The following is a 10,169-nucleotide window of genomic DNA, read 5'->3' as shown; positions in this document are numbered from 1 at the left end:
CAATTTTAGAAGAAAAGGAACAAATTACTAGCATTGCATCTCTACTGAACTGAACATGTGGCAAATGACAAATGCTGTCTGATGTTGAACAAATGGCATGAAAGACATTGTCTGTCTAAACCTAGGAACACAGTCATTACTGTCTGTCTATCTAAACCTAATTGAACCTAGGCATTACTGTCTGTCTAAACCTAGTGCACAAACCTAATTGAACCTATGAACAAATGGCACTACTGAACCTAATTGAACCTAGGCATTATTGTCTGTCTAAACCTAGTGCACAAACCTGAAGTGTTGAGACACAAGACACGGTCGAGGGGAGGGAGGGATGGAATGGGGAGGAAGGGTGGAGAGGGAGGAAGGAGGAAGGAGGAGAGGTACCTGGGCGGGTGCGGCCGGTCGCCGAAGGGGTCGGGGTTGGGGTCGGCGTCGGCGGTGGCGGTGTTGTCGAAGGGATGGCTCGAGGGCGTCCGAGCTTGTCCGGGTCCTCGTAGTCGAAGAGGAAGATGGCGAGGGGCCGACGCGGGGAGGCTGTCGGCGACGGCGAGGTCGCGGAGGCGTCGGCGATGGCGGAGCTGCAGTGGTGGGGGGCGCGGGGGCGGCAGTGCACATAGGGGCGGCAGCGTCGTGGGTCGGGGCAGCGCGGGGGGGGGGGGGGGGACTGGATCTGGCGAGAGGGAAGGACGAAGGGGTCGGGCGAGTTGGAGCTAGGGGGAAGATTACTAATGGCGCATCCCCGAGTGGTGCGCCATTAGAATGTTTTTTTATTTTTATTTTATTAGAATGTTTTTATTATTTTTATACTAATGGCGCACCGTGGCACAGTGCGCCATTACTAGTTTAAACTAGTAATGGCGCACTATGCAACGATGTGCCATTAGTAGTTTTGCAAAAAAGTAAAAAAATACAGTAGTGGCGCACTCTATGGATGGTGCGCCATTAGTAGTTCTAACTACTAATGGCGCACTTTGCCCGGATGCGCCATTAGTATGTTTGAAAAAATGAAAAAAAAACATTTTGTTACTAGTGGCGCACCGTGTGCCTAGTGCGCCATTAGTGTCTTCCACACTAATGGTGCATCTCCACATGGTGCACCATTAGTGTATACTAATGGCGCACCACATGTCTGGTGCGCCATTAGTGTCATTTCCATCTATAGCCCTTTTCCTAGTAGTGAGGGGCTTACGTACCCCACAATATGGTGTGAAAAGTCCGAACACTTTCACAAGTGCGGCACCCCGAACTTATAGCATTATATGCATCAGCTCTGAATCATGTCTTTGGTCAAATGTTGGGTTTGCCCGGCTCCTATGTTTTGGTACCTTACGTTCCGCTCCATCGGCTAAGGTAGCGCTAGGAGAACTACTGCGATTGTGCCCCGGTTCTGCCGGGCTTAGCACCTCAGTAGAGAAAGCTAAAATTGACTGTCATGATAAGGCGAGAGACTGATCGCTGTTCGGCGAGGTTTTCGAGTCCCTAAAGACTTATGCCGCTTAGGGCGAGGGGCCGGCCCTGTCCGGCTTAAAGGCGTGTATCGCACCCCGAATTCAGCCTTCCGAATACCAGGGGCTTCACTGAAATTTAAAATTATAGAATTCTATGGCTAAGTGAGAGTGATAAAGCATTATTAGTCCGGTTGCCTTGTTTGTTGTGCTGAGCCCCTCCCTCGAAGGACCCAAATATGGGAACAAGAGAGCTCAGGTTTATCCCGAACACCCCAGCACTCGTGGCATGGGGGCAGAAGCCGAGGACTAGCCATCTCTCAGATTGATAAACGACCAAACAGAAGGTAATATTTTAAATTCAAACAAGCGTTGCATAGCGCATATGAAACAAGTTTTCATAAATACAGGATAAAACGAGCAAGTCTCACTCAAATATTACATCTTTTGAACACTCGTCCACTATGAGACGGGCACCCGACAGAACACCCTCGTAGTACATCTCGGGGTGGCGGTGCTCCTTGCCCTCCAATGGCCCCTCCTTGATCAGCTTCACGGCGTCTAGCTTGACCCACTGCAATTTCACACGGGCGAAACCCCGGCGTGCACCCTCAATGCAGACAGATCGCTTGACGACCTCCAACCGCGGACAGGCATCCACAAGCCGCCTCACCAGGCCGAAGAAGCTGTTCGGAAGGGCGTCGCCAGGCCATAGCCGGACTATAAAGCCCTTCATGGCCTGATCGGCCGCCTTATGTAGCTCCACCATCTGCTTCAGCTGGTCGCTCATTGGCACCGGGTGTTCGGCCTCAGCATACTGAGACCAGAACAACTTCTTCGTCGAGCTTCCATCCTCGGCCTGGTAAAATTGTGCGGCATCGGACACGCTGCGGGGCAAATCTGCGAATGCTCCTGGAGAGCTCCGGATTCGGGTAAGTAATCAATAATTTACTTTTACATGCTTTCTTTGCATATAGAAAGCCTTACCCGCCGCTATATTTTTCATTGCATCGATCTCCTGGAGAGCCCTTTGGGCTTCGGCCTTGGCACTTTTTGCGCTCTCGAGGGCCGCGACAAGCTCAGACTCCCGCGTCTTTGAGTCAAGCTCCAACGCCTCGTGCTTCTCCACGAGAGCCTGGAGCTCTTGCTGCACCTCGCCCACCCGAGCCTCGTGCTTCTCTCACTCGGTGCGCTCCTTGGCCGCGTTATCTTCGGCCTTGGTTAGCGCTTGCTTCAGGGTCGCCACCTCGGTCCTAGCCCCTAGTGAATATACGATGATCCTGTCATTTTGCAATCGCTTCTTCTTTTATACATACATATCTATAGACATGGTATTACTTACCCTTGTTCTCCTTGAGTTGCCTCTTGGCAAGGCCGAGCTCTTTCCTGGACCCCTCAAGGTCCTGCTTTAGTACGGCAACCTCCGTAGTCAGTGTGGCGGACGCCAGCATCGAGGCCTTCATACGCATATTGACATACTTATATTAGACTCCTGCGATATTATTTGATCCTCTGTCCGGCTTTTCTTTTTGAACACCGAACAAAGCATCAGGGGCTACTGTCTATGCGGTAATATTTCTACTACATTTTAAAACACTTACCTCAAAGCCTGTTAGAAGGCTGGCACAGGCTTTAGTCAACCCGCTCTTGGCGGACTAAACCTTCTAGACCACCACACTCATAACAGTAGGTGCTCCTCGTCGATGGAAGCGCTGCGAAGCGCTTCCAGCAGATTGTCCGGCGCCTCTGGATGGACAGAGGTCACCGGCACAGGCGTCTTGCCCCTCTTGGAAGGAGGCCGCCTGCCCGAGCCTGGAACCACTGGAGGTTCCGGCGCGGTGTTTGGCTGAGGGCCGAACTCGGAGCTCTCAGGGGCCCCGTCCCCTCGGCTCCCGGAGTCCGGAAGGTCGCCTTGAGGCGCCTCCGGGACTGTCTCCCCTCGGTCCGGTGCCTCTTGAGACAGCACCTCAGTGTCGTCGGCAGGATGAGGGGAGGTGGCGGTCGGGATTGGATCGCTATCCATGTCCGACGAGCCCAGGGAGCCATCCGATGATACATCAATACTGGCTCATGGCGGCCTGCATAATCATGTTCGGCGTTAGGGAAAGCAGTGCGGCAAGGGAATGCTATGAGTTACTCTGGTATCCGAATACTTACGATCTCCCCGGGGGCTTGGCCGTGGGTAACTACTCGTCTTCGCCTTTATCGGCGGCGGTGGAACTGTCCGGAAGGAGAGTCCATCCCTTCTTGGACCCTTTGGCCCCCTAGTTGGGGCGGCCTTCCTTTTCTTATCTCCCCCAGCTGGAGGGGGATCATCATCTTCTTCTTCCTCGTCTTCGGGGGAGGAGTGCGCCGCAGAGTCATCGGATGGAGAGTCCGACGACGCCTGGCATCGGGAACTCTTTCGGGTTCCCTTGGCCTTCTTGGTCTTCTCCGGCACTGTATAAGGGGCCAGAGTCAGCATCTTCGCCAGGAGAGCGTCTGCTGGGCCTTTGGGCAAAGGAGCCGGACAGTCGATCTGTCCGGCCGTCTCCTGCCAGTCCTGTCAAAGGTACGGGAGTTTAGATCCCGCATGAAGTCAATCTATAAGAAATAAGTATCCTGTGAAAGGTAGAGCAGCTTACCTCACTGGCTTGGCGCTTCGCGCTAAATCCGCGATCCTCAGTAATGGGAGGGGGGACCTCGGCGCTTTTGAACAGCACCCTCCAGGCATCTCCGTGAGTTGTGTCGAAGAGCTTGTTCAGAGTTCGGTGCTGCGCCGGGTTAAACTCCCACAAGTTGAACTCCCGTTGTTGGTATGGGAGGATCCGGCGGTGGAGCATGACCTGGACCACGTTGACAAGTTTGAGCTTCTTGTTCACCATGTTTTGAATACATGTTTGGAGTCCGGTCAGCTCTCCCGAACTACCCTAGGACAGGCCCTTCTCTTTCCAGGAGGTGAGCCGCGTGGGGATGCCAGATCGGAACTCGGGGGCCGCTGCCCATGCAGGGCCGCGCGGCTCGGTGATGTAGAACCACCCCGATTGCCACCCCTTTATGGTTTCCACAAAGGAGCCCTCGAGCCATGTTACGTTGGGCATCTTGCCCACCATGGCGCCTCTGCACTCCGCCTAGCAGCCACCCACAACCTTCGGCTTGACATTGAAGGTCTTCAACCATAAGCCGAAGTGGGTCTTGATGCGGAGGAAGGCCTCGCACACGACGATAAACGCCGAGATATTGAGGATGAAGTTCGGGGCCAGATCATGGAAATCCAGGCCGTAATAGAACATGAGCCCCCAGACGAATGGGTGGAGAGGGAATCCTAGTCCACGGAGGAAATGGGTGAGGAACACTACCCTCTCATGGGGCCTGGGGGTGGGGATGAGCTGCCCCTCATCTGGGAGCCGGTGCGCGACGTCATCGGGCAGGTATCCGGCTCTCCTTAGCTTCTTGATGTCTCCATCCGTGACAGAGGAGACCATCCACCTGCCTCCCGCTCCGGACATGGTTGGAGAAGGTTGAGGTGGGAAGTGCGGACTTGGGCGCTAGAGCTTGAGTGTGCGAAAACGGATGAGCGAAGGAGGAAGAAGGCGTGGATAGAAAGGTGAATCCTTATCCCTTTATATGGGCGGACGAAACTAAGCATCCCCACTAGCCTGGTAAAACTCGCTTATCCCCCAAGCGCCATAATCGATGGCGCGGTTGGGTTACCCACGCCTGTATTGATGAGAATCCCGTAATAAGGGGACACGATCTCTGCTTTGACAAGACATGTCGAAAAATTGCCTCGTGTTATGTGCGGGGCTAGTTAAAGGAAACGGTTCGAATAATCACCGGACCATGACATAACGTCATGCTGTCAAAACAAGTCAGCAAATTAGATTTGCAAAAATATTATTCTCTCTTTGGTGGTATGTGGAACTTATTTTGCAGGGTCGGACACTATCCTCGTATTCAAATTCTTCTGTGATGTATTCGGAGAAGGAACCCGCCTTGCAATGTCGAAGACAATACTGCGCGCCGGACTCATCGTCATTGAAGCCTGGTTCAGGGGCTACAGAGGGAGTCCTGGATTAGGGGGTCTCCGGGCAGCCGGATTATCTCCATTGGCCGGACTGTTAGACTACGAAGATACAAGATTGAAGACTTCTTCTCGTGTCTGGGTGGGACTCTACTTGGCGTGGAAGGCAAGCTAGGCAATACAGATATAGATATCTCCTCCTTTGTAACCGACCTTGTGTAACCCTAACCCTCTCCGGTGTCTATATAAACCGAAGGGTTTTAGTCCGTAGGACAACATACAATCATACCATAGGCTAGCTTCTAGGGTTTAGCCTCTCTGATCTCGTGGTAGATCTACTCTTGTACTACCTATATCATCAATATTTATCAAGCAGGACATAGGGTTTTACCTCCATCAAGAGGTCCCGAACCTGGGTAAAACATTGTGTCCCCTGCCTCCTGTTACCATCCGGCCTAGACGCATAGTTTGGGACCCCTACTCGAGATCCGCCGGTTTTGACACCGACAGGGCCCTAGTGACAAGCATTAAGCATAGCAAAGTCATAGCAACATCAATCTTAGAACATAATGGATACTAGGGATCAAACCCTAACAAAACTAACTTGATTACATGGTAAATCTCATCCAACCGATCACCGTACAGCAAGCCTACAATGGGATTACTCACGCACGGTGGTCAGCATCATGAAATTGGTGATGGAGGAAGGTTGATGATGATGATGGTGACGGATTCCCCTCTCTGGAGCCCCGAACGGACTCCGGATCAGCCCTCCCGAGGAAGATTGGGGCTTGGCGGTGGCTCCATATCATAAAACGCAATGAATCCTTCTCTTTGATTTTTTTCCTCCATGAAAGTGAATATATGGAGTTGGGGTTGAGGTCGGTGGAGTCTCAGGGGGCCCACAAGGCAGGGGGGCACGCCCTGCACCCTCATGGACAGAGTGTGGGCCCCCTGATGTTGATTCTTTTGCCAGTATTTTCTATTAATTCCAAAACGTGTCTCTGTGGATTTTCAGGTCATTCCAAGAACTTTTATTTCTGCACAAAAATAACACCATGGTAATTCTGCTGAAAACAACGTCAGTCCGAGTTAGTTCCATTCAAATCATGCAAGTTAGAGTCCAAAACAGGGGCAAAAGTGTTTGGAGAAGTAGATACGTTGGGGACGTATCAGTATGGTAGACATTTTGGTGTAATGCACTCGGGGACGAAGGGAGGAGCAACCATCACCGACGGTCGAATATATACACCACGTGAGCTGAGAGTTTTCAAGAAAAGACTCGGTAGACAGATAGTCAACCCGTGATGAATAATAATGATCTAATTTAGTTTTTGTAGTACATATATTTAATTGTACAAGTTTAATCTTTGAATTATGAACATAGGAAATGTCATCATCGGACGACGAAAGTCTCTCGGGGGAGTGCGACTGGTGTCATGAGGATCGAGGTCTGTGCGACAGGCCTCACCTGGACGAAGGTCGGCGCTTCAGCATTAAGCTCCAGGAGACCTTCGATGTTGAAATGGTACGCAATGACGACAAATGTTTTTTCGTAATTAAGCACGACTTCAACTACTTAAACGTGTAATTTTTGTCTTTTACAATTTGACTAGCTTATCCCATGCCATGCAAGACGCTATGTCTTGGAGAGGATGGATTTTGAAGATCATGAAAGTATGGAAACAAAGAAAATTCACCTAAGGAACCATCATGGTATGGATTTTGAAGTAAATTTGTACAATTCTGAGAGCGTAACCCATTTTGGATGCCCAAATTGGGAAGCACTTTGAAAGATGTATGATTTCCATGAGGGTATGCTTGTCACCATGGATCTTTGTGATCCTGACATCGCCCAAGACAATATGGACATTTGGGTCCTTGTTGATACGCTTCCAATTCTACCGCTATGTGAGTTTCTCAAACATAATTATTAAGTAATTTATATTGTTTATTTCAAAATAGTTGACAGCTTATTTCCATTGACATCTTATTTTCATTCTTCAAAGAATGTGCGGAAGATGGTAGACAGAACCTACTACACCGATGGCTCAAAATTAACTTATCAGGAGAAAAATCATCTGATCTCATTTATTACTAATCTTGAGAATTACAATATCTATTATCAAAATCCTCCACATTATGGTCAATACGTGCCACTAGTGCACGTGTTGAACTACAATAACATCCATGGAGATGCCATGGTAAGTTTTTTTACTATTACGACATCCATGCATCTTTTGCATAAATTCTTCTAAAACTGAACTAATTGCTAACTACGAAGTTATTACTATGTTTTTCAATAGAAAATCCCGAAGGATTGTGTGCCTCATCTGATGTTTAAGAAAGGGCACCTTGATGTTTTGAACATACGGCCAGGTCATCCTACGAATCACTCCTGTCCATATCAGATTTGTAAAACTGATGAAGACATGACAATCAAACATGGGGAAAAATGTATGGTCAATCGTAGGGAGCTACTTGGAAGCAACATTGTGCGAAGGGCAAGAATTGGAGTTAGGATAATCTCCATTCTCCATAATGAGAGTCAGGGCCTATCTTGCTTTATGCTATTTTACCTAAGAGAAGGTAGTAGGTCCTATGAGAGAGAAGTATGTCCTAGGTACAATGTGTTATTATGTAGTACAATGTGTTAGAGTTGATGATGAGGAGGAGTTGTGATTATGACTAGTGACCAACTTGCTATATGATGTCTCATTGATAAAAATGATGATTATGAGGAGGTGTTATATGACAATGATGTATTATGCTGATAAGTAATGATATGATGACGATGATGATGATATTTATTATATCATTGGGTGAAAGAACCACATATTAGTTTCAAGTGGATGTCCATCCACTTGAAACTAGTCCACGGTTCTTTCATGCAGTGATGTAATAACTCATTATGATGTAAAAACAATCTCTAAATTGCTTCTGTATGAAAACTTGTATAAAGGCGTATGAATACAACATGAAATAAAAAGAAATATAATACGGAATAATAGTAGTAGCGCGGGCTGCGAGAAGCGCTACTAGTAATTACCAGTAGTGCCCGTTCCAGGAAGCGCTACTACTAAGTGGATATAGCAGTAGCGCGGGTAAACCCACGCTATTGCTAACCTTTAGCTGTAGCGCTGTACTAGTAGCGCTGCCACCCGCGCTACTGATAGGCTTTTCCCTAGTAGTGTCTCTCTTATCATAACGTTGATTATTAGATTATGGGTTATCCAGATCAATAGTAGGTTCAATCTCCACATCATCATCATTACTAGGTTGAGCATCAACATGAACATCATCATTAACATTATCACTAGGTTCATGCTCATTACCAGATTGTGTGTCAGCATCAGAAATAGAAATATCATTGGGATTCTCAGGTGTGTCTATAACAGGTTCACCAGAAGCTTGCAAAGTCCTATTGGGTTTCCTCTTCTTTTTTATTAGAAGGACTAGGTGCATCAGTATTAATTCTCTAAGAATCTTCCTCAATTCTCTTAGGATGACACTCAGGATACAAAGGTTCCCGAGTCATCTTACCACCACTAGTCATAACTCTAACAACATGATCATTGTTCTTACTATTCATCTCATTGAGCAAATCATCTTGTGCCTTAAGTACTTGTTCTACTTAAATTTTTACCATAGAAGCATGTTTACTAATAAGCTTAAGATCATTAACAGTTCTACACATATAATCACCCAAGCGTTCAAGCATATAAGCATTACATTTCAATTGTCTACTAACATAAGCATTGAAGTTTTCTTGTTTAACAATAAAATTATCAAACTCATCTAAGCATTGACTAGCAGACTTATTATAAGGAATATCATCTTCATCAAATCTATAGAGAGAATTTACCTCTACTACCTATGTCGGGTTATCAAGACCATGTATTTCTTCAATAGGCGGTAAATTCTTAACATCTTCAGCTTTAATAGGCGGTATGTTGTGGGGAACTTTCAAAGATAGAATGGGTGTTTCTGAGGGGATTGATATGAAGTTTGATCTAGCTTCCTTGATTGCTACAGTGGATGGACTTGATAATTTGTCTGCTCCATTTTCTGAGGAGGAAATAAATGAAGTTCTCAAATCTTTGCCTATAGATAGGGCCCCTGGCCCTGATGGTTTCACTGGTTTGTTTGTCAAATGATGCTGGCACATTATCAAGCAAATTTTTTTTACATTTATTCTAGGATTTTTATGATGGAAAGATCACTATCAGCAGCATCAATAGGTCTTTAATTACTTTAATTCCCAAGAAGCTATCACGTGAGGGCCCATTCAGACCCATTTCATTGACAAATACTTGACTGAAGTTTCTGACAAAACTTCTAGCAAATAGATTGCAGAAGGTTATTTTAAAATGCATCCACAAAAATCAATATGGGTTCCTGAAATCCAGGTCTATTCAGGATTGCATTGCTTGGACACTGGAGTACATACATCAATGCCACAAATCCAAGAAGCCCATTTTGATTCCTAAGTTGGATTTTGCAAAGGCTTTTGATACTGTGGAGCATGACCTTATTCTCAAGCTTCTGCACCACAAAGGTTTTGATATCAAATGGATTGGTTGGATTAGAGAGCTCTTATCTTCTGGCACTTCTTCTGTCATTCTGAATGGAGTGCCTGGAAAACAATTTAATTGTAAAAGGGCAGTAAGGCAGGGTGATCCACCATCACCCCTCTTGTGTTCTTGCAGCTGATCTTCTGCAAA

Source organism: Triticum aestivum, chromosome 1A, assembly GCF_018294505.1.
Source record: "Triticum aestivum cultivar Chinese Spring chromosome 1A, IWGSC CS RefSeq v2.1, whole genome shotgun sequence".
NCBI classification, from domain to species: domain Eukaryota; kingdom Viridiplantae; phylum Streptophyta; class Magnoliopsida; order Poales; family Poaceae; genus Triticum; species Triticum aestivum.
The sequence above is the reverse complement of the archived record's forward strand: the minus strand, read 5'-3'. Positions refer to the sequence as shown.